This window comes from Physeter macrocephalus, chromosome 13 (genome assembly GCF_002837175.3).
Source record: "Physeter macrocephalus isolate SW-GA chromosome 13, ASM283717v5, whole genome shotgun sequence".
Taxonomy (NCBI): Eukaryota; Metazoa; Chordata; class Mammalia; order Artiodactyla; family Physeteridae; genus Physeter; species Physeter macrocephalus.
The window spans coordinates 7,030,273-7,055,697 of NC_041226.1; positions in this window are offsets into that span (position 1 = coordinate 7,030,273).

A 25,425-nucleotide genomic window follows, 5' to 3' on the forward strand; every position below is an offset into this window, starting at 1 on the left:
TCAGTCATAGCAAATGCACCACAGCAATTCAAGATGTTAATAATAGGGGAAACTGGGTAGGAGGAGGGAGTAATGGGAACTCTCTGTACTTTCCTCTCAGTTTTTTGGGAAATCTAAAACTGCATGTAGACTATATATAACATTTACATAGAAGTATATAAAGGTGTAAAGCCCCTGTAGAGAGTACCCATTTAATAATCGTTATTAAGCAGATCAAGGAAACGAAACCACTCCGTTTTCTAAAGTGTTTCAAGGCAGTATTTGGGTAGGTGAAGCATGGCACTTTAGGGTCAAGAGAGCATGGCTTCAGATCCTGGCTGTGCAACTTCTAAGCCACGTACACTTAGGCAGATGACTTCAGCGTTCTCCAGCGCTACTTGCCTCGTTTCTAAGAAATGGATTATAGCAGCTGTGACAAAAAAGTGACAGTAACTCTTGTAAAACATTGAGCCCATACCTGGCACATAGCGAATGCCCAGAGAACATGGCTATTAACTCCGACGCTAGATGGATTCGCGGGGTCACGCGAAATGCAAAGATGCGAACGTTTCTTCTTCCGTAGTAAAGGGGTGTTCTCACAATCAGACACTTCTGCAGGAAAAGGCTGCGGGCACTGAGTGGTAAGACCTCACTCTCCTGGTTCCCAGGCGGAGAGTGAGGAGCACGGTTGTCACCACATTCTTCAGAGGACCTCTGCTGCTGCCTGGCCAGCTCCTTCCTGTTCTTCTGGAACCAGCACTGTCCCTTGTTCGTGTCCCTCCCAACCTCCCCCACTGGTGTGTCCTCCACAGGAACTGCCGTCTCACAAAACCCAACCTCCCTCAGCTTAGAGATTTGGTTGGAGATGGGTCTGATCTAAGCGTTTGGCCACCCCCTGGCTCCAGTGAGGGCCCACGGTGTATGGGTAGATGATAAATAAACCGAGGGCACCTCAGAAGCCTTCCCAGATCCTTTGGGAACTGGAGGGAAGAGAATCTCTTTCCTCCCTGTCATGGGGCTGGATGGATGTCAGCCAGGTGCTACCAGCAGCCGCCGCTGCAGCCGTGTGGAGTTGGCCAGCTGGAGAGAATGAAGAGGACACGCAGAGAAATCAAAGCGGAGGGGCGAGGCGAGTCTTAATCAGGTCCCCGGTTCGGCGCTCTCGAGGCCACCTATCTGGACGTGTGAGCCACAGGGACGCCCTTTTTCGCCACAGCCATTTGTCTTGGGTTTCTGTCACTGATATCCCGGAGTCCTGATTCATACAGCTCTTCTATCTTAGGAGCTTCCTACCCTGGTTCCAAAGGGAAGAATTATAAATACCATGACAAAGCATTGCCCCTCCAGAAGAGACAGCGGCTGACATCCTGGCGCCCAGTAGGAATGAAAAGTGCAGCCCCTGGGCTTAGAGGATTTGACTGTTGGTTTGTTGATAGAGAATGAAATCAGATCTCTGCCAGATTTTCAGGAGACCTTTGAAACCAGCTGTATGCATGGCTGTGTCATGGTAGAAAGTACTTTCTTTCCACCAGAAAAGCAGTGTGTGTGTCCTCAAGAGGAAGGCTCTTTCTTATAATGTACATCTTTGTAAGAAAATATAGCTGTAAGAAAATAGGTTTCCTTATTAGCAGAGAGACGCCCACAGACATTTATGTCCATGTATATTTATTACAGGGTTGTTCATAATAGCAAAAGAAGAAACTTCATAAATGACCAAATATAAAGAATTGGTTAAATATGTTGAGATCCGTTCATAAAGTGGAATAGAATATTAAGCAGCCATTAAAATATCATGTTTTCAAGTAATATTTAATGTTGTGGAAAGTACTTAGATTATATCGTGAGGATGGGGTATGACATTTATGTCTGCAGTATACTTCCGAATTTTATTTATATGTATATACGTACGCATATATTCACACGTATAGACATATATTCTATACATATATATACACACGTTATATATAATCAGGGTGGAAACATAAAAATGTCCCCAGAAGGAATTTTAATTCTTTTGTATACTTACCTCAATACTCTACATTGAATATTTATAGTAAACTCAACAGATGTTATTAAAAATCAGAATTGTAGCCAAAAAATAAAAAATAAAATAAAACTCTACCTCCAGCCCCATTCTCTCGCGAAAATCTGTGTAGCCAAAGAACACCCATGCCTTCCTCCTTCTTCATTCCACTATTCCTTGTGCTTTGTCAAGAAAGAAGCTCAGGCCGGCATGTAACTATTGACAAGGTTTTCAAGCCATTAGCACCAGGTAACCAGGTTACTAGGGCATGAGCTCTGAAAAGATGATGTCTTACTTTCCCCGTAAGAATTCAAAGTAAACATATGAAAATAAATGTGAGGAAGTCCGACCACTTCCATTTTTTTCCATGCTGCCCTGATTCCCTTCAATGCTTTTCTTTCTTTAAAATCACGTTTTTTCAAACACAAGTCTTCTTGGGCCCGTTTAGCTGGAGCCCTAGGCACAGGCTTGGTTTGCCAGGCCAGTGCTCCAGCGCCGAAGGTAAGCTGAGCCTGGCCAGAGTCACCACTGAAAAAGGAATCTTCTTCACTTACCTTCCCAGTTTAAATTTTTTTCAAATTTGAAGGCCAGTGGTACATATTTCCTACTGGGTTTCTGTACTCTTTGAAAGTTTTTTATGCTCCATGAAAAAGTTTTTAACTGATTTTCCACACCTTTGCTGGGTCCTTTAACATTTGAATACCACACCCATTGACATTTAAATGTAGGAAACACATGAGGACATTCTGGATTATATAATGTGTTATAGGCTGAATTGTGTCCCCTGCAATGCACATGTTGAAGCCCTAATCCCCCAGTACCTCAGAAAGTAACTGTATTTGGAGATAGCGCCTTTAAAGAGGTAAGTAAATTAAATGAGGCCCTAATCCAACGGGCTTGGCGTCTTTATAAGAAAAGGAGACGAGGGCATACAGAGAGACACGAGGGGTGTGTGAGCAGAGGGAGGGCCATGTGAGGACACCACGAGAAGGCGCCGTCTGCAGGCCAAGGGGAGAGGCCCCGGAGGAAACCAAACCTGCCAACGCCTTTATCTCTGACTTCCAGCCCCCAGAACCGTGAGGAAAGAAATCTACTATTTAAGCCACCCAGTCTGTGCTATTTTGTCACAGCAGCCTTAGCAAATTAATATATGGTAGAAACCGTATTTAAAAGAATGACCGTCAGAGCTGAAAAAGCCACAAGCCAGGCGTCGCCCTAGCAAAGCTCCTGTTCCACGGCAGCAGGGAGACACCGTGTAGTCCTTGAGGCCACAGGACCAAAGGGAGAGCTCTTCCCCACAGAAGACTGATGCCTCCGTTTGATGACTCAGCAATCTGCCGCTCTCGAGGTGTTTTCGACAGTGTGTCTCCTCCCTCTTGGCCCGTGTGCCCAGTGCGGAAGGTGGGAAAGCCTTCGAGATTCTCCTCGGCCTCCTGTCTCTAACCCCGCAGTTTCGTAGCTCCGCTGCCAGCCCAAACAGCACTGGCTCTGCGCGGACAGGAGCTCCAAGGCCCCGCTTCGGAAGGCTGCTGTTCCCACCGAGAGCAGAGGGGTGAGTGGGGAAAGCAGGACTGCTCACGTCCGCTAGGCGTGCATCCCGTGTGAAAGGAGGCGATCAACAGTGCAAGGTCCCTCCGAGCTCGTCCTCTTCCCTCTGTCCTACTGTCCCCCGCTCCCCCGTCTTGTTGGAAGAAATGAAATCGAAGAAAGTGTCACCAGCCCTGGTGCCCAGGTTTCTGATTCTCTTCCGTTTCCCTCAACCAGGAAAGGCCCGCCTGTGGATCTCGGAGTTCTGTATGGCACCCAGAGACAGCTCACCGGACAGATCGTCATTCGTGGGGCTTGGCTAATTTCTGCAGGGACTCAATTTGGCAAAAGCCATCCCCTTCTTTGGATTTCTAGAAAGGTGTGCCACTTGGGTGATATGCCAGCTTCAGCCAAACCTAGACACGGTAGTGGTTGCATGTGGAAATGCTCATTACAGATAAGGCTTTCTCGCTATATTAGGATAAAAAAGGTATGAGATCTCAGCTCACCCTGACACCCCAGAAGTTTCTATGTGGTTAAGCAAAAGTGTAACCTTTATGCAAAGATATCTCAGGCCTCTAAACATTCTGTCAATATCCCTAGAGACCCCTTCCTGCCTTGAGCTGCCAGAACCTCACTCACAGTCTTGGGATTAGGTCTCTTTGTTTGCATCTTTTTTTTTTGGCTGCATTGGGTCTTTGTTGCTGTGCGCGGGCTTTCTCTAGTTGTGGCGAGCGGGGGCTACTCTTCGTTGCGCTGCGTGGGCTTCTCATTGCGGTGGCTTCTCTTGTTGCGGAGTGTGGGCTCTAGGCGCGTGGGCTTCAGTAGTTGTGGCTCATGGGCTTAGTTGCTCCGCGGCATGTGGGAGCTTCCTGGACCAGGGCTCGAAGCCTCATCCCCTGCATTGGCAGGCGGATTCTTAACCACTGCGCCACCAGGGAAGTCCCCGTTTGCCTCTTGCACTGAACTTTCCTGCTAGGAGAGTGGGCTGTCAAGGCAACGAGCACAGTGCAGTGACCGAGAACACAGATGGTAGAGACAGAGCCATCTCCGGGACTCTCGGCAGGTAATCAAGCTCTCTGGGCCTCAGTTTCCTCATCTAGAAAAAGGGAAATCTAATGAGCTGCTGTAAGAGTTGAGATAAAGCCTGAGAGTCCCCTGTGTAGTGCCTGGCACATAATAGTATGACTCCATAAAGGCTACTGATCATTATTACTCTAATCATCAATAATTTTCACCTAATGCATGCTCCACTGATACGAGGAAATAGCAGAGGAATGACTTTATCAGTGCCTCTTTTATTCTTTGACTCCTAAGAGGCTTAGTGGAGAAAAAGCCACAGGAGCAGTAGTATTTACGTATGGCTTTTCACTGTGAACTAACAGCACACCCCCAACTTGACAAGGTGATAGGAACTTGCCAACAAGCCCATGTGCAAAAGCTTTGTTATAATCCAGAGCATGGGTAGCTGTCACTCAGACTGAAGGTGTTACCTGGAGCAGGCTTTCTCACCAGCTCCAGTGTTGACGTTTTACGCCAGATAATTCTTTGTTGTAGGGGGTTGCCCCATGCATTGTAGGGGGATCAGTAGGGTCCCTGGCCTCTGCCTCCTAGATGCCAGTTGCACCCTTCCACAAGCAAAAATGTCTCTCGACGTTGCAAATGGCTTCTGGAAGGCAAAAGTTGCCCCCCTTTGAGAGCCACTGGCCTAGACGAGCATCTGATTGTCTTGCACTGGATGTTGAATACTGTCTCTTGCGTGAAGAGAGAACACACCGTCCCAACAGGTAGGGCTGAGAGTCAGCTGGTCAGCACCGGTTCAACCGAACCATTTCTTATAGTTCATCACCTCTTCTCCTTGATCGGTGCCTGTGGCATCTTGGTTGTTAAATATGCTTAATATAGTTCCTGCATCGTGCTGAGCCTAAGGTGGAGGTTTCTTGAAAGAAGTAAAGATGAAAACAGATCTTGGCTGTTCATGTAGCGAAGGCAAAGTTCATTCAAAGAGCATCATGGTGGCTAAAAGTAGTCCCTTGGTAGTTATTCTACCTCAGAGGCTTCCAGCAATGCCCCTATATAGACTTCTCACTCACTGTTACCTTCTCCCCCATCTTTCGCAATCATAGTGCAGAATGTCATTTCAGACGGCTTGACATTAATGATGACCACGAGCTACTTACCTACTTCTGGACTTTTGCAGAGCAGGTTTTAAGAGGAGAACCATCTCCTTCACTGCCTCTGTAAATAGAAATGCACCACTTCTGATGATGTATCCTTAGGCTCTGGATTGATGCACGCATACCACGTTTCTCTAGAGGATGGTTTCGGACCTGCGGTCCCGGAGTGCTTGCAGTGGGGATGGCCACCTGTTATTAAAATGAAAGCCATCCAGAAGTGTTGCCACTGGCATCTCATCTGTGTCCAGAGGAGTCCTCCAGCACGGGATGAGTGGGAGGGAAACCGACAGCTAACTGGAGAACCAGTGAATTCAGGACCAAGGGAAGGATGAGGGCTAAATTAGGTTGTGGTACTCCCTAAAATGAGCCCGGTTGCCACGTAGGATCGCACAGCCGCCGTAAGCAACAGCACGATCGTTGCAATGTTGTTGAAACCTTTGGCATGATGGGCCACCCCTGGTGAGCCTCCTCAGAAAGACCAGTTGCGACAGAGGCATGGTTTTTGGCCAGAGCGCTGGGCCAAGGCTCTGAATAGGAGCAGGGAGTTACGTGTAGTTCATCGTCTAGATCCTGAACGACCTTATCAGTCTCCAAAAGCAAAGCTCCGCGAGGACGTTCAAGGCGGTGCAGAAACAGAGCTGCTGCAGTCCTCCCTGTGCTCGTGTCCACCACCAAGCCTCCCACCTGCAGCCCCTGGCCCAGTCACAGTCCAGGCTCCAGCCAGCTCCTCGCAGACACCTCTGCGTCTGCCCACCTGGGACATTCTCCCCCTCACGTCACTTACCTAACACCCTGTTTACTACCCGCGGGGCTGTAGGGGTGTGAATTAACTTCTCTGTGCCTCAATTTCACGTTCTCTGAGACAGGCAAAATAAGCGTTCTAACCGCAGCAGTTGTGCTGAAGAGTAAACAAGATAACACATGTGAAGGGCTTAGCACAGGGCCTGGCACGTAACGAGCATGTGGTAAATACCAGCTATCGTGATAAGAATTGTCACTCATCCCTCACACGTTAGCTTTCCTCCGGTAAACCTCTCCTGACGCTCTCACTCAGGTCATGTGCCCTGTTATGGGTTCACGTAGCACATCGTGTGGGATACGCATGTTATCTTCAGGCACTGCCCCAAACGTCTTCAAGAAGACACCTCCCAGAGTCTTCATGTAGATCACAAACAAGACCAGCCATGAATAAATCCCCAAATCCCTGGGCACAATTATTGATACAGTGGTAGGCATGGCCCAAAAAGAGCTCTTTGAATAATTGAGGGAGTTGCTGTGGAGACTGGGAGAAAGAGGAGCTCTCCTTTTATGAGATCTCATGTACCAAGGTTGACATTTTGCTGGAGTCAACAGGGGCTAAGCCGTCTTTGCCAGTAAGAAAGCCTGCCTGAGAGTGACGATGGTGCAGAAGAAAGCAAAGGTCAGAGGGAGACAGAGGCAGGGAAATGAGGATGATGGGGACGGAGAGACTAGATTGCACTGTTGAAACCCTGGATCGTGCCAAGCCTGAAGACAGCTATACCCAGGGCTATTATTAAGTCGTTTTACTTAAACTACCTTGAGTTTGGTTTCTCTCCCTTGTTATTAAGAGTCTTGATTAACACATCTTACTTCCCCATTTATTAACACATATCACATTTCATCCTCATTAATTGTTTAATTGTCCGTCTTCCCCCAACTAGGCTGAAACTCCATAAAGGCAAAGCCCTGTTCTACCTGTGCACCGCTGTGTGCTAAGCAGAGTGCCTGCGCAGAAGAGGCATTTACACATTAGTTAAATGATCAATAACCAGAGGGGATTCCAGATGAGAAGCAGAGATTCTACACGAAGCAGTGATGGGAAGGATAAAGCCCCACTATCCTTTCTCAGCTCCTACCCAACTGGCTACAGATTGGAAATCTTATTACCCTCAAAGACAGCTCCCCGTTTCGCCGTCTCCCATCCTCCTCATTTCTCAGAGACAGATGCTATGAGATCATTGCAGTCTTTTGGAGATCCAGGTCCCCAGTCCCATAATATAAGGCTCTATTCAGGAGAGGAGAGATATGAATACTTCCAAGGAAGTACTCCTGGGCACATCATATTAGTTAATTATCATCATCTCATCAAACCGTCCCCTTATTGAATACTCCCAAAGGTAAATCTTTGTGTTCTTATTAACCATTTCCCTAAAATAGTAGGAGACCTGGGATAATCTGTCCCTGACTTCTTCCTTGGAGATTCGTGTTTCCACAAGTCACAGCCAACCATAGTTTTAAATGGTCAAAAACAGAAACAACGACTTCTCTGTGTTAGTCAAGAATCACTCAATTGCAGGTAATCCATACCTGATTCAAACATCTCTAGGAAATCTTTGAAATTTATTTGTTACGTAACTGCAAAGTTTAGGGTTTGCCAGATGTACGTATGTCTGGAGCTAGGTTTTCAAAATATATCTCAGTCTCTCTATCTCACAGTTTTCCTGATGGCTGTATTCTTTGCCAAATCTCTCCATTGGTAAAAGCAGTGGTTTTTGAAGTGCAGCGAAGAAGGAAACCCCTTCCAGCATCCATTTCAATCCTACAAAAGGACCACAATAGGCTCTGCTTGGGTCACGTGCCCAAGCTTACATACCTCTCCCTGATTCCTGCAGAGTGGTGTTCTCTTGTGGGCTAGCCTGGGTCACATACCCACCTCTGTGGGGCAGGGGGACAGTGCAGAGAGGAGGTTGATTGGCAGTTCCACTAGTATCACAGAAAGAGAGGAAGAGGTAGTCCCCACAGGGAAGGAATGTGAGGAGACAAGAAAGAAACTGGGGTCCACTCTCTATTCCACTCCCCTGCTCGTTCAGATGTCCCCCAGCCCATCCTAGAGGCATCTGGACCACGTGTTCTTTGTGTGTTACCACCATCCAGCTCCAGCGACCACTCCAGGCACATCTGCCCTGTCTCCGAGGCACATATGCCTTTGAAATAGTGATTTCATTTCCTTTGGATAAATACCCAGAATTGAAATTACTGGATCATATGGTAGCTCTATTTTTGATTTCTTGAGGAACCTCCATACCATTTTCCTCAGTGGCTAGACCAATTTACATTCCCACCAACAGTGCACAAGAGTTTCTTTTCTTTGATAATAGCTATTCTGTGTCATTGCTTACTCTTCTCTTGTAGAAAGCATATAATTGGATTTTTTTAAATTCATTTTCCCAATTTCTACTTCTTAATTGGAATGTTTAGTCCATTTACATTTAACATAATTACTAGTAGGTTAGGGCTTTTGTATGTCATTTAAAATTTTCTTTATGTCATGTCTTTTTCCCTTTATTTCTTCATTACTGCCTTCTTTTGTATTAGATAAAATTTTCTAGCATACCATTTTAATTATCTATTGTTTCTTTACTATATATTTTTGAGATTTTTTTTATTGGGTGCCCTGGCAATTAAAATGAAATCGTAACTTAGAACAATCTAGTTTGGATTAATAGCAACTTAAATAGTCTACTAAACTTTTGCTTCTTTATATTCCGTTCCCTCCCTTTTCTTTATACTTTTGTTGTCATACAAATTACATCTTTACACACTGTAAGCCCAACAAGATAGTTTTATAATTGTTGCTTTGTACAGTTGTCTTTAAATCCGAAAGAAGAAAAAAACTACAAATGAAGACACATTTATACTGTCTTTGTAAAACCCATGTATTGACCTTCTCTGGTGTTCTTCATTGTTCATTTGGATTTTAGTTATTGTCCCATCATTTCAGCCTGGAGGACTCCGTTTAGTATTTCTTGTAGGTCAGGTCTGATAGTGATGAAGGCTCTCATTTTTTTGTCTCCTTCATTTTTGAAGGACAGATTTCCTAGATGTAGGATCTTAGTTGACAGTGTTTTTCTTTTAATACTTTGAATATGTCATCCCACTGCCTGCTGGCAACCATGGTTTTTAATGAGAAGTTAGTTGTTAACCTCATTGAGATCCCTTGTGCAGGATGAGTTTGCTTTCCCCTTGCTGCTTTCGTCAGTCTTCCTTTTCTTTGGCTTTTTAGCAATTTGATTATGAGGTATCTGGTATAGATCTCTTTAAAATTATCTACTTGGAGTTCATTGAGCTTCCTTGGTGAGCAGATTGTTTTTCATCACTTCGGAAGTTTTTAGCCATTGTTTCCTCAAATATTCTTTTTTCTCCTTTCTTTTCTTTCTTTCTTGGACTCCCCTTATGTGTGTGCTGGATGGTGTCCCACAGGTTTCTGAGGCTCTGTTTATTATTCTTCATTCCTTTTCTTTTTGTTCTTCAGACTGGATAATCTCAATTAGTCTATTGGTTGTTTTGTCTGCCTGTTCAAATCTTCTGTTGAGCCCCTCTAGTGAAGTTTTCATTACAGTTTTTCTACTTTTCGACTCCAGAATTTTCATTTAAAAAATAATTTATATCTCTTTATTGACATATTCTATTTTGTGAGATGTCATTCTCATACTTTAATTCTTTCAACATGGTTTCCTACATGACTGATGACTTTAAGTCTTCGTCTGGTAAATCTAACATGTGCCCTTTCTCATGCACAGTTTCCTTTGTGTGCTTTTTCTCTTGTGAAAATATATTCTTCCTGGGTTGGTTGGTTTGTTTGTTTTCATGTCTTGTGATTTTTTTGCTGAAACTGTACATTCTAGATAAATAATGTGACCACCCTAGAAATAAGATTGTCTCCTTCCCAAGGTATTTTGTTGTTGTTCTTGCTGTTTTCTGTTTATTTGTTAGTGACTTTCCTAGACAAATTTTATAAAGTCTGTATTCTTTGTCATATATAGCCACTGAAATCTCTGCTACTTAGCTTAGTGTTCAGCGAATGATTGCACTAAGATTTCCTTATATGTCTTGAACCAATAAGTCTCTCATCCTTTCTCTCGGGCTTCTGTGTGTGTGTTGGGGCATGCTTGCCAAGTTCCCACAGGTAGCTTACAACTCTGCATTAGCCTACACTTCTTGCTTGTGCAGACCCTCAAGGTCAGCCAGAATTGAGAGCTCAGGGTCTTCTCAGTTGTTTCTTAGGCACAGACACAGCTCTAGGTATGCACACAGCCCTGTGTGTGTGTTTGTGGTCTTCTAGATTCCCAGGAATATATAGAAACTTTTGAAAGCACCCTATGGATATCACGTGTCCAGTGTTTCCTTTTACGTTTTTTTTCATAGCCTTTTGTTAGCCTCAACTTGTAACGCTTCCTTAAGCAACTGCAGTGTTAAACAATTAGTGCTGATTGTTTTGACAAATACCCTGTCAGTAGGGCTGTTCTCACAGAGGGAGTTCTAAGTCACATCAAAGAAAGAGATGCCCTGAAAATGGAACTTTTCAGCTGGCTGTCAGACAGGTCAAATATTGACAGGTCTTTGGGAATGGCCCTTTTGGGAGCTCTGCACTCATTCTGCCCCCTCTAGCGGCTGCTAGGCTGCTAGTTCTCAGACATACTCTTTCTGATCTTCAAGGTTACTGAAAGGGAAAGCATCATCTCTGCAAAGCTGGTGAGAGACTTTATCAAACTTCTTTTGACAGCAGTGATTGAGAAAATAAAAATACTATCAGCAAGTTCATTTTCATTGACTCATAAACTTTGTACCGCACTAACTTAAACTGCATAGACTTTTCAAGAATCTCTTTATTGATCTACACAATAATTCCAAGAAGTAGAAACCCGACAGGTTGTGGCAGACCCTGCTAGCGGCCTTCGTGATGTTCAGCCTGCCTTTCTTACACACAGAACACTGGTTTCCTGTAGAGTGTGAATGTGTCCAGCTAAGACACTGACTCTCCCAGATGTCTTTACAATTATATGGCCATAGGACCTAGTTCAGATCGTTGAGATTTAAGTGAAAGTCATTGGGTTGGATTTCTCGAAAGGCCATGTCATGCTTTATGCCTTTCAAGCTAATGTGCCTTGAACCAATATGTTTCCATCCTTTGGCTCTGTGTGTGTGCTACTCATGCCTTCAAAGCTCCCGTAAGAAGTTGACAACTCTGCCTTAGCTCTCACTTCTTATTTGTACATGGCCTGAAGGTCAGCCAGAGGTGAAAACTTACAGCCTTCTCAGGGTTTCCTGGGCATGTGCACAACCCTTGGCATGAACACAGCCCTGTACCTGCATGTGGCCTTTTAGATTCCCAGGAACGTACAGGAGATTTCAAATGTCCCTTGTGAACTTTATTCCAAATAATCTATTTATTCAGAGAGAATTCACCAAAAATTTCTGGGAATTTAAAAGTGGACTTTGACAGATTGTTTCCTAAAATCGGCCAAGAAGAACAATAAAGTGGAATTTTCTATGTCATCAAAATGACAGTAATTATAATAGGGTGGCATTATTCAGAAATATATAGCATGATGGGAAAAAAAGTCCAGAAATAGACACAGCACACATGCACACACTTTGCATATGATCTAGGCTGCACTTTAAATTAGTAGGGAAAGGATGAATTATTCCATAAATAGGTTGGAATGATTGGCAGTTCATTTAGGAGAGTAATAGATCTTTATGTCATTCCTTACACAGGAATAAATTCCAAATGGTTTAAAGATATAGACAGATAGGTAGATAAATGTGTTAATAATCTTAACCTGAGGAAGGATTTTTTTTAGGACAAAGGAAAATGAGAAAACAAAGGCAAATCTTGACAAATTTGACTATAGAAGAGTTAAATACGTCCTCACAGTGAAAGTCCCCACAAATAAAAGTAAAGGCAAACAACAGGCTGATCGACAGTTCTTATCAAATATGTAAAAGAAAAAGAAAATTAAAACTAAATAACGGGATCCTGTTTTTAACCAATTCAATTGGCAAAAGAGAAAAAGCTTTTAGGAGGTTGTTCATCTACCATGTTAATGTGGATGTGAAGACACAGTCATACTCACCTTCACGGTTAGTAAGAGTACAAAGTGGTAGAGCTGTTTTGGGAGAGGCAATTTGGCAGGTTCTAATACAATTTTAAATGTGTGTCACTCAAATACAATATTTTCACTTCTAGGAATCTGTACTGCAGAATATTCACACACTCCCAAAGGGGTGTTTGCGTGAGGCTGTTCACTGCCATACTGTTTGTGACAGAACTAGGAACCTGAATGCCCTTCATTCTTCTGTGTGTGTCGGGGCGGGGGTGTGTGTATGGGTGTGGGTGTGTGTATGTGTGTGGGGGGGGATGTGGGGGGTGTGTGTGTGTGTGTTGGCGGTGTGTGTGTGTGTGTGTGTGTGTGTGTGTGTGTGTCAAAAGAGGGAAGGGGGTTACAGAGAGAAAAAGAGTCTACAGTAAAGATTCAAATTACTTCACAATTATTTTGGCTGGTGAACTTCTTTCTTTAACTTTTCTTCAACTTTAACTTTTTTGGTTACCCAGAGTGATGACAGGACAGCTTGGCTTTGTGGGTAAATACACCACAAGAGGGACTTTAATGTTTCATAACATATGCTTCTGTAGTGTTTACATTTTTCAAGTGTTTTTTTTAAATAACAGAAAAGAAAAAGAAAAAAGCAAGCTACAGAGCTGTATACTATGCTCCAGTTAGGATTGAGGAACTCCACAGAAATAGCTATGTGTTTGTTTATGTGTCATAGACGTCTGATACAGGTGCACACCCAACTGTTAACAGCTGAGTGAAGGGGAGGCAGGGAGAGGGCGGATGGGGGGCTTTTACGTTCAGTATGCTTCCGTTCTGTTTTATGTTTTTACAAGTTTGTTTTCTCCTCTTGAAATTTTAAAAAAATGAACAAATAAATAAAACATGTCAATAAAGGAAGGGGAAAGAAAGCCAGTTGCTTTTCAGCAGAAGGAAAGAAGGAAGGAAGGAAGGAAGAGGAAGTGTTTTCAAGACTGGGGAAGCGCGAGGAGACAGGAGTGACTCAGAGGCGAGAGAGGACGTGGGTCAGGGATGCTGTGACATCCCGGGATTGGTGGGGGCGGGGAGGGGACGCGCCACATGCATAGTGTACACCTCCCTGCAATGGGGGAGAGACACAGGGGACCGGGAGGGAGAAGAAACAGAGATTTTGAGCTTGGCCGTCTGTGTGAAGGGAGACAAAAGGAGGGGTCCAGCCAGAAGAGCATGGACCAAAGCACATCCTGAATAAATACCAGAGGGAACGGCCGTGTTCTCATTTTTAGACGTGCGCTCCTCAACTTTATCAGCAGTTGTATTTCTGTGAAAACCAAAACAGTTTTCTTCAGTTAAAAACATGTCCTTTAAACCATGGCCATAGGCCCCCTGTGCCTTAGCTAAGATGATTCATAATGAAGGACCCTTCAAAACAATTGGCTGTCTTATCTCTATTATCTTGTATTTCTGCAGCAGGACTTGGGAATTAGCTTTCACCATAGATGGGAGTGAATAGTATTAGAGAAGAGAAAAATGTATATGTGACAAATTCACGTGAGATAATAATACGATTTTAATTTAAGGAAGACCGACCTGAGAAAATGCACAGGAAGCATGCTGTTTGTGTAAAATATCCCTAAAACCTGGGCAAAATCTCTAGTCTTTGTGGATGTGATGCATAAAGAAACCTTCAGGGTGCAGGCTGAGTTAAAACCAGCTAAACTGGGATGAATTTGTGTTGCGGGAGAGAAACATAATATACAAGGGACTTAACCACCAAAGCTCTTGCGGAAGGAAACACCTATGGTATCTCTTGTTGTGTTTTGCTTCTTATTCCCTTTGAGTAAGAGGAAAATTACTGTATTTTTTGCTCTTCAAAAATCTTCTCTGCTTGCTGTTTCTCTGGTGCGATTGGCCACCGTATTGTGACCCACGGAAAGAGGAAGGCAGTGGGGCCACTCCTTCCCTGCCACTGCACAGGGGAGGGCTATCGAAAGCATGCAGCGCCAGGCTGTAAAACTCACTGAGCTACATATAGCAATAGTTTCTGGAAAGTCTGTGTGTGATGGTAGCTTCTCATGTAGCTGGCTTTTTTCCAAAGCCATGCACCTCGGGGGGTCATTCTGTTCTCAAAGCTTGTCATGTGTCCAACCACAAACAGGCCTAACTTGATTCTCAAAGAAAAGTGGACAATTTGAGGTTTTAAAACAGGGAAAGCTGAAAAATAAAACCCATGAGAAGTCTGTGAGATACCATTAAATAGACCTTATGTTAGGGCCCACCAAGCACCAAGTATTTGAGATGCAGTCCTACAACCACCAAATATAAGGGTCTTGATAAGAATGAGATCGTATTGCCAGAAATTTTAGGGTCATAGCAGATCATCTTTCCTCTTAAAAGGTGAACTTTCGTAAAGAATTTTGCATCTAACGGATGGCATGGATCTGAGAACTGTCCTACCAGAGGGTCATCACAGTTCGCTCTGGGACTTTGACACGTCCGTCCTCTGTCTCTCGAGGCCGTGGGAATTGCTAAAATCCAGAGTTCTGACTAGCTCAGTGAGTTTTACAGCCTCGCGCTGCATGCTTTCGATAGCCCTCCCCTGTGCAGTGGCAGGGAAGGAGTTTGTCCACTTTTCTTTGAGAATCAAGTTAGGCCTGTTTGTGGTTGGACACATGACAAGCTTTGAGAACAGAATGACCCCCCGAGGTGCATGGCTTTGGAAAAAAGCCAGCTACATGAGAAGCTACCATCACACACAGACTTTCCAGAAACTATTGCTATATGTAGCTCAGTGAGTTTTACAGCCTGGCGCTGCATGCTTTCGATAGCCCTCCCCTGTGCAGTGGCAGGGAAGGAGTGGCCCCACTGCCTTCCTCTTTCCGTGGATCACAATACGGTGGCCAATCGCACCAAATCCAGTCCAGCTTCCAAACACTGAACTTCCAGGATGAACTTGATCTTGTTCATGAACCGAGGGTAGCAAATTAACACGACATAATTTTATTCAGCAGAGTTGCAGGAGTTAAAACAAGCAGAACTGGCAAAGATTCAGATGAAGAAGCGTTCCTGTGTCGCTGGTAGGTGTGTGAGTTGCTACGGCTTGTTTTGACAAGCAGTCTGGCCATGCTTATGCCTTGATTAACTCATCTATCCCCAGCAGTGAAGAAGCAAGGCTCCAAAGGGGGCAGAGGCAGAAAGCAATTTTCTCTCCCCTCCTTTATGGTTTCTTCCTTGTCCCCAGCTAAAGTCTCCAGCAGCTTACGTAACCTTTTCTGTTGCTTTTAGCTTAAAAAAAAAAAAGCCTCTGGTCACTTCTATTCACAACATTGAAAGTGTACAGCCCTGTGTAAAAGTCAGAACTCTGGATTTTACGTCAGTCTTTTCCCTGGGTCTGTCCTGGTGGCGACTTCTCAGCTGCTTCGCTACACGGCTCCACGCCTGCAACCTGGCCCAGGTTTCTGACCCTGCCAGGCTTGGAGGCCGGGAAGGACAGGTAAGGGGTAGGATTCATGAACGTTGAGCTCACGGCCAACAGCACTGTAACTCATGCCTGAACAAAGCTTCTCTGATACATCTGTTTTCAATGTAGGGCACACGCAGCCATCCTGTGCTTAGGAGCACTTCATGCTATGCTTGGGGGCGATTTTCAACAGCAAAATCATCAACAAAAGCACAAAAATATGAAAAGTGTGTCACTGAGTAGACAGTGAAGAGGATAGTGTTTACGATATGAGAGCTGATGTTTCACCGAGTGTCACCTCGTCCATCCTCAGCTGTGAAGGTGCACGTCAGTGACAAATATTTTGCCACTCTGCTCGTGACTGTGAATAACTGCAAAAGCCCCACAAGCACTGATTTTAGGGTTACAAGTAAATTTTAGCAAGTAAGCAAATTTGCAAGTACAGAATCATGAGCGGTGATTCTAGTTCCATTATAAACAAATTTTTCTCAGATCATGCTCTTCCAAGATGTCATCAGTTTCTTATTGGGAATCTGATTTTATAGGAGCATATGCCAGAAATCTACTGCAGATATCATACTGAATGATGAAAAATTAGAAGCATTATTATTAAAGGAGCAAGAAAAGGCTCCTGTCCCATTCATTGCGCTGGAGATCTTTAGTCAAAGTGATGAGAAAAGGAAATAAGATATGAATACTGGGAAGGAAAGACAAAAATGTCTTTGATTTAGGATGATGCGATTATTCATCCATAAAATCCAAGAGAATAAATTAAGACCTAGTTAACCAATGAGAGTGCATCAAGGTGGACAGGTATAAAATCACATATGAAAAGTAAAAGCTTCCCTATATGCCAACCAAAAGCAATTAGAAAATATAATTGAAAAAACTAATTCCATTCATAGCACCAACAAAATCTCCTAGGAACAAACCCAACAAGAGAAATGTAACACTTCTGAGGGCAAAAAAAAATAAAACTTTAATAAGGACAAAAAAGAACCTGAAAAAATGGAGAATTAACCATATTCCTAGTTCGGATAAGTCAGCATTTAAAAAATGTCTGTTGTTCCCAAATTAAACTGTAAATTTGTTGCAATACCAGTCAAAACTCCTTTCCCCAACCCAAATCTTACAACCCATGTCAAATGTTTTCAAAAATTCATTTGAAATTTTTGAGAGTACGCACCGGAACAGCAAAGCCTACTTTGAAATAGGAGACCAATGAGGGTATCAAAGTACATTATAAGTTACAGTAATTTTAAAAATGTAACTTAAAGGGAAGGAATAAACAGATCAATAGAACGTAATATAGAGAGTCCACAAACAGACCTATGTATATATAGGAATTTAGTAAATAACAAAGGTTATACTTTGGACCAGTAAGTAAAAAATTTAATAAATGATGTTGGAAAATAAATGATGCAGAAAGGTCTTTGCGACATATAATAAAAGACAAGGGATGAATAGACAGAATATACAAGTAATTCTTACAAACCAGTAATACAAAGTGCAAGAGAAAAGTGGGCAAAGAACGTGAAAAGACATTTCAGAAGAAATCATACAAATGACCAGCAACTAAATGAAAAGATCCTCAATTTCAATAGCAATCAGAGAAATGCAGATTAAACAGGATTGAGACATCATTTCCAGCCATCAGTTTGGCAAAATTGAAGAGACTGATAATAGCAAGTGTCGAAGAACAAGTGGAGAAATGGTATTTTCCGGCATTAAAGGTGGTTCAGCTCTTTTGGAGAGCAACATAGCAGCGTGAATTAAAATGTTAAATGTCCATACCTGGTGAGCCAAAATGCCTTTCTAGGTATCTCAGATAGAGACATACTCTCACATATGCTCAAAGAGATATTGAGGGTAACAGTGACAAATTGGAAACCAACTTAAGTGTTTGTTAAAAGCAGAATGGTTAAATAATCTATCATACTTTGATGCTGTGGATCATTGTAGCAATTTTTAAGGAAACTTAAATCAATATATACCAGCATTAAAATATCTCAGACATATATTGTCAAGTGAAAAGAGCATGTTGCCGAAAATACATGCAGTGCTATGTAATATATGTTAAATAAAAAATCTGCACAAACTGTTCATTTCTATCTTTATCTACATAGGTATGTATGTCAACACAATAGAAAAATGTCTGGAAGGACACATGCCAAATTCATAAGCAGATGCTACCTCTAAAGAAGGTGAATGGATCAAAAGTGGTCATCAAAGAGACTCTTGCTTTGTTTTTTAATTTTTAAAAATTTCAGTTGTGGTAAAAAAAAAAAACAAACCCACATAACATAAAGTTCAGCATCTTAATCATTTTCAAGTATACAGTTCATTAGTGTTAAGTATATTCACATTGTTGGGTAACAGATCACCAGAACTTTTTTATCTTGCAAAACTGAAACTCTGTACCCATTAAACAACTGCCCATTTCCCTCTGCACTCCGTCCTGGTAACCACCATTCTGCCATGAATTTGAGTACTTTGGATACTTCATATATGAGGAGTCATACAGTATTTGTCTTTTTGTGACTGGCCTATTTCACTTAGCATGTCTTCAATGTTCATTTATATTGTAGCAAGTGTCAGATTTTCTTTCCTCTTTAAGGCTGAATAATATTCCATTCTATATATAGACCACATTTTATTTATTCATTCGTCTGTAGATGGACACCTGGGTCGCTTCCACCATTTGGCTATTGTAAACAGTGCTGCTGTGAACATGGGTGTACAAATATCTCTTCAAGACCCTGCTTTCCTTTCTTGTGGGTGTATACCCAGAAGTGGGATTGCTGAATCATAGTGGTAGTTCTGTTTTTAACTTTTTGAGCAACTGCCATACTGTTCTTGTTTTTATTATCTAAGTATTTCACAACACGAATATACTTGTGTATTCTTCATGTAATTAAGGGTAAAGGAAAAAATTAGTCTAGATAAGTGTAGTTCAAAGGACACCATGCATAAGTAAATGGTGGTTTTGGTGAAACTAAGAATGGCAAATGTGGTGGTCTCTGTCATACCAAAACGCCTGTGAACTGAAAGTGTTGAAAATTATGGGTCTAGCATTTGATTAGCATGCCTGATAGTTTTATTGTTCTCAAATATCCGCTAGCCTTGCCTAGGGGAGGCTTATACGTCTCCACCCTACAGATAACCCTCGCGGCCATCTGACTTGCTTTGGCCGATGAAACGTGAGCAGAAGTGCCGAGAGCCAAAGCGAGGTTTTCTGTGTCCTCTTGCCGTCTGCTGTGACAACCCTCACCAGCCCGGCCCAGGTTGGAAAACAGTCAGGGTCCCAACGGGAGGTCGTGTGCAGCAGAGCTTCAGCCAAACTTTGATGCAAGTCAAGCACGAGTGAGAAGTACATCTTGGGGGTTGAAAATGACTGGATTTATTTATTTATTTGTTATTGACGTATAGTTAATTTACAATGTTGTGTGAGTTTCTGGTGTACAGCAAAGTGATTCAGTTATATATATTCTTTTTTATTTTCTTTTCCATTATGGTTTATTACAGGATATTGAATATAGTTCCCTGTGCTATACAGTAGGACCTTGTTCAGGATATTGAATATAGTCCCCTGTGCTATACAGTAGGACCTTGTTGTTTATCCATCCTATATATAATAGTTTGCATCTGCTAATCCCAAACTCTCAGTACATCCCTCCCCCAACCTCCTCCCCCTTGGCAACCACAAGTCTGTTCTCTATGTCTGTGAGTCCGTTTCTGTTTTGTAGATAAGTTCGTTTGTGTCATATTTTACATTCCGCATATAAGTGATACCATATGATATTTGTCTTTGTCTGGCTTACTTCACTTATTATGGTAACCTCTGGGTTTATCCATGTTGCTGCCAATGGCATTATTTCATTTTTTATGGCTGAATAGTTCTCCATTGTGTGTATATGTGTATATATATATGTACACATATTTGTGTGTATATATATATATATATACGTATATATATATATACGTATATATATATCTCTCTCACATCTTCTTTTTCCATTTATCTGTCAAAGGACATTAGGTTGCTTCCATGTGTTGGCTATTGTGAATAGCGTTGCTGTGAACATTGGGGTGCATGTATCTTTCTGAATTAGAGTTTTCCCCCAATAATGCCCAAGGGTTGGATTCCTGGATCATATGGCAACTCTGTTTTTAGTTTTTTGAGAAACTTCCAACACTGTTTTCCATCGACTGGATTTATTTTTGATATCACAGGACAACATGGTCTGTCTGCCTCATGCAAGACGTTTATTTAACACCCCTTGTCTGCACGAGGACTGTGGACTCCTCGTGGGAACAGGAATCTGTAAATCAAGGCCTCTCCTGAAGACACGTATGCACCGCTGCAAAGCCAGGGAAGAGGCCAGCGCCATCCGTCCGTGTCGCATTTCAGGGCAGGGGCCACGCAGCCCAGGGTGTGGCACCTCAGGGACCATCCAGAGCCCCGTAAGCCTGCAAGGGCCGGAAGGCTTAGCTCCCTCACTCCCTGGAGTCTATTACAGTTTAGACCAGCTTTAGACGCAGTAGGAATAAACTAAAGAGGGCGCACCCACTTCCTCCCATCAAAAGCCCTATTATGTTAAGCAGAGGAGTAATACCCCATCTCATGAGTTATCTTCCAAAGTACAGCCTTGAGAAAGTTTGCCGAAGTGTGAGCTGTGAGCTACTGATTCGGGGACCCATCGACCCATCATTCCCTTTGGAGGAGTGGCAAGCGTGACACATTGCGGCCGCTTCCAGACTGTCCTCGGTCAGCTGGGAGAGGACAGTCAGCTTCATTCTGCTAGAATGTATAGCACATCTCTGCTTTGCTCGCAGAGCTGTTCCTCATCAGCACTCGTCCAGTTCGAGGTGAAACCGGCCCTGGGTTTAACCTCACTCCAGGGAAATGACTAAAAATGTCCCTTTATGGTTGTTAGTTGTCTTTTTTTTTTTTTTTTTTAACCAGAAAAATTTTGACAGAAGATTATGCAGGAAAAGTATTTTAGACAAGCTATGGCAAAAGAAAACCAAGTCATTACAAGAATTAATCACCACTGGCCAAAAAAGAGCCTGATGGGAAAAAAAAAAAAAAAAAAAAAAGAGCCTGATGTTAACTTCATTAGGAGTTTAAAGCAGCTATTAAATCCGAGGGCATTGGATTCTTCTAGCTACTTTTCTCATTTCCTGGCTTATCTCCAGCTGGTTTGAAATACTAACACAATTGCTGAGAAATTCATGGCAAATCCAAACACAGAACAGATCCTCAGGACTTCAGGGTTTCTGGGATTCTTTGGAACAGTTGTTTCAAGTAAGCATCAATCCTCAACTCTGAGTAAAAATGTCCTAAGAGTATGGTTTCACTGTCTCTAAGAAGATACACAATGTCAAGATGCGGCCCATGAAGTGCACATTTTCTCTTGAACTTGCTACGTGTAATGTTGAGAGTTCCCCCGAAGTGCACTGGTTAATTAGCATTTTCTTAATTAGCATCTTTCAGTCTTCTTTAGGAGACAGAAAGCATTCTGGATAAAGCATGGTATACCGCGGGCTAGGAATGTGGAATTCTAGGTCTGACTTCACCAGTGACTTAACAGGATCTTGGGCAAGTCCTAGCTTCTCTGACCTCCTTTTTTTCTGTTTATAAAATAATTCTGGCTCGTCTATATTATCTGATTTGTTAGGACAAATTTCATGACCACATCAGCATGAAATCTGGATGAGGTTGATACTGAGAATGGATCAGACACACTTAATCAAGATGGTGAAAGAGGAGGCCGGAACCAGGACAGAAAACCCATTCCCACCCCAGCCAAGGGTTTCCCCGCATGCAGGGTTTGGTGGGGAGGTCAGGGAGAGAGACTGGCAGCCAAGGCATTTTGAAAACATAGCTTTTATTTGAAATTCACGGTATATTTGGTTAAATTTAACTTTCAGTAAATTACGTAACTTATTAGGATCTATGTAATTGTATATCATATGTTACGATTTTGGATGGATAGACAGGTAACGTTTTAGTCCTTAATGGATTTTTTGGTCTTTTTTAATTTTCTGAGTTAGAGGAACTCTCTGGATGGTGTTAAAGAGAGAGAGATGAACCAGATGGGTCTAATTCTGGTATTTTGAGCTGTGAACCATTTCTAGTCTTTATCCTGCTCTATGGTGGATGGATGGGGCAGACCCAGTGAGCACCTCTCTTTAATCGTGGAGCCACGAGAGGGATTATTGTGGTCTGAGGATGCCACATCCCCTCACACCTCACCCTTTCCACGTTGACGGTGCAGCTGATGCTGCCAATTGGCAGGGCACTGGGTACTTGTTTAGATACTGTACGCGTCCTATTCTTGGTACAATTTTTAAATTGAGGGGAGCTGCAAACCTTATCACCTGGTGCTAACATACAGGCAAGTGGGCATACTGAGCGTTATTTAAATTACATTTCTTTCAGGAAAACACACAGCAACAGCAAAAACTCAAAACAGTAGTTGATTTTTAAAAAGGGGGAGGGGTTGGAATGATCAGAAATAGAATCTTCACCATTGGGAAAAAGTTCAACTTGTGATTCTTGTTTATATCCAATCTTTGTGAGCATCCTTTGGTTTATTTACATAAAATCAACTTGGGCTTCGTCAACTCTGCTGAGAAAACGAGGGTGAAATCTATCTGTAACCACCAGCAAGCGCTCTGGAGAGGACAGATTCTTAAATTACGTCATTAATTTCCAAGACATATGCATCGCATTTGTGTTCGCAGAGCATAAAAATGTATTAGAGGAAGCCCAATTTCACATGCTAATAAAAAAGAACACAGAAGATCTCATTCCATAGCAATCTCTCTTCCTCCGGATTGACAACTTTGAGAGAGCAACAGAGTCATCGAGCTGCAGGGTCACAGGGCCGCCTCCTGGTGGAATTGCAGAGTAGAGGTGAAGAGGGAGGAGCATGGGGGGGCACTTTTGCTCTATTGACAGTGTTTGATGCCTTAAGCTAGGGGATGAGGACATGGGCATCTTATTACTCTTTATTCCTTTCCTTGGCATACCTTAAATATCACGATAGTATATTATTTTTAAGAAAAGAAGACCCAATTCTGAGGGCTTTGGGAACTAATTCAGTCACCTTAAGTTACTTAGGTCCATGTACCCTTTTTGGCTCCGGTGAGAATTATTTTATACAATTAGGGATAGGAATGCTGGAGAAGAAAACTTGGGTTGATTAGGGGGACAGCTGTGATCTTAGAGAAGGGAACCATGGCTTGTGAATCTTTCCCTAGACTGTGTGCTCAGAGACTCGTCCAAGACATTCAGAGAGAGGGAGCCGAGGGGCAGCAGTCCCCAGCTGCGGGCCTGGAGCACCAACATGTCCCTTGCTGCAAGGGCCGGTGGCTGAGAAGTGGAGCCTGAATGACCCAGGCACGAAAAGAACAAAGCCCAGCAAAGAAGCTGGTTTTAGGACCAACGCTGACTCCCAAGGGGCTACGTGTGCAGACAGGTCACACCGGAGATGACGTAGTTTCTGCCCGGGCCATGGGTTGGGTGGCTCGCTACTGAGGGTCAGCATGGATGACGCAGGAAGGACAAGGCTGTGGTCCTATGGCACAACCTAGAGACAGACAGGTCCCCCTTTACCCCAGGGGCAGTAGTGGGAGGTGTAAGTGTCAAATCTCGGGGAGCCTGCCTTTCTGTGGCTGCTTTGGGGACAACACCTCTTCCTCCTCTGACCCTTCGGGAAGGGGAATCTCTTAAAGCGGGACCCGTGACCTGGGACAGCTGATCTGTGAGCTCAGACTCCATGCGAACAGGGATATCAGAGCCAGGTGCCCTGTCCTCAGACCGTGACGGCCTTCTGTCTCTGGGCGCTTCCAGGGTCCTCTTTGGGAGTGCGTTTGCTCTCTCTTCCTTCTTGATGTATCTAAACCAGAATCCCTTGGTGGAGATTTTCTTCTCGCACAACTTCTTTAAGCTGGTTATAATAATCTGCACACCGTAAAACTCACCCTTTTCAAGTGGACGGTCTGGTGGTCCTGGGGTGGACTGGCTCCTTCAGTTCTTCCCCTGCGGGCTAGTCTCTGTCGAGCCTGTTTGGGGGAGCAGCTTCTTCCTGTGCGTTTCCCCCGGCAGAGAGGAAAGCAGGTCTGCCTTTCGCCGTGGCTGCCTGCGGCCTGTGGTCCTGCGTTGGCTGGGGCTCTGCATGCCCACCGGCTCCCCATATGCTGAGAGCACAGGCTCGCGACGTCTGAGGCCGGGAGAGCGCTCACTCACGCACTCTATCGATTTTTTCCATCGTCTCGGTTCCTTTGACTCCCTCTTTTCCCCTAGAGGAGCAGTTGGGAAATAGCCAACAACCCTTGCAGCCAAACTGAGTTTCTGAATTTATTGCATTCCTAAAACAGTGGAAAAGAAATTAAGCATCGGGCCTCAGAAGGATCACGCAGAAGCAAATCATGTTCCTGTTTGATGGTGAAGCAGCCCGGCAGTCCACGCCTTTGGGGATAGGACGTACGCTGAGAAGGATATTCCCTGACGCTAGGAAAATAATAGGCTGGCGTGCACGTGCATCTTTCTCCTTGAGACTAATTAGAAAGTTCAGGAAACCTAGTCAAGGAAGGAATATCTGGTATTTGGCTGGTTCTCTGCACAAGATGAGAATAACTATGGGTGCACATATTTTCTGAGAATACAATAAACAGAACTCTAGATTTACAAAACATTAAGAAGTAAAGAGTAGTCATTAGCTTTCCAAAACCAACTGGCGTTTTTATCCTGCTGAAATTCTGTTGTGAGGGATGAGGCTAACAATAAATGGGTCAGAGACTACAGAGCTTTCCATGCTAAAAAATTCTGAGATTCACATGGCAATACCTCAGAATGTAGAGCAAGACAGACCCTCAGAAACTAAAGACTATCAGGGTTATATGATTACCCAAGAGCGTGTGCCAAAATGTATTTTAAATTGATGTTGTTGGAAATTTCCCCCATAAAAGCTAGTGAAAACGATAGCTCCTGGAGTTCTAATAAAGTTGAGAGGTTAAGAAAGATCCTAAATTAGCTTCACTAGTCTTAGACACTTCTCGTCTGCCATGAAACGGTGAAAAACCACCAGCCTCGTGAACTAGGGCAGTAGTGTGAGCCCACGTCCCCTGGGAGCTTGTTAAAAATACAGAGGCCCAAAAAACAAAAAGAACAACCGCAAAAACAATAACAAAAACGAAACTACAGAGGCCCAGGTCCCAGGCCGCAAGCTCAGTGGGTAGATCTAGCTCCCTCGAGCATTCTGAAGCACACCAGTATTTGAGAACCCTAATATAGTGGGAGCAGTTTGCGTTTGAAAGCAAGTAGGCAGGTGAGATTCAGAGGCCACCATTCTGTGACCTTGAGCAAAAGCTGCTGCTCTGTCTGAACCTTAGTTCTCTCAACTATTACTAACT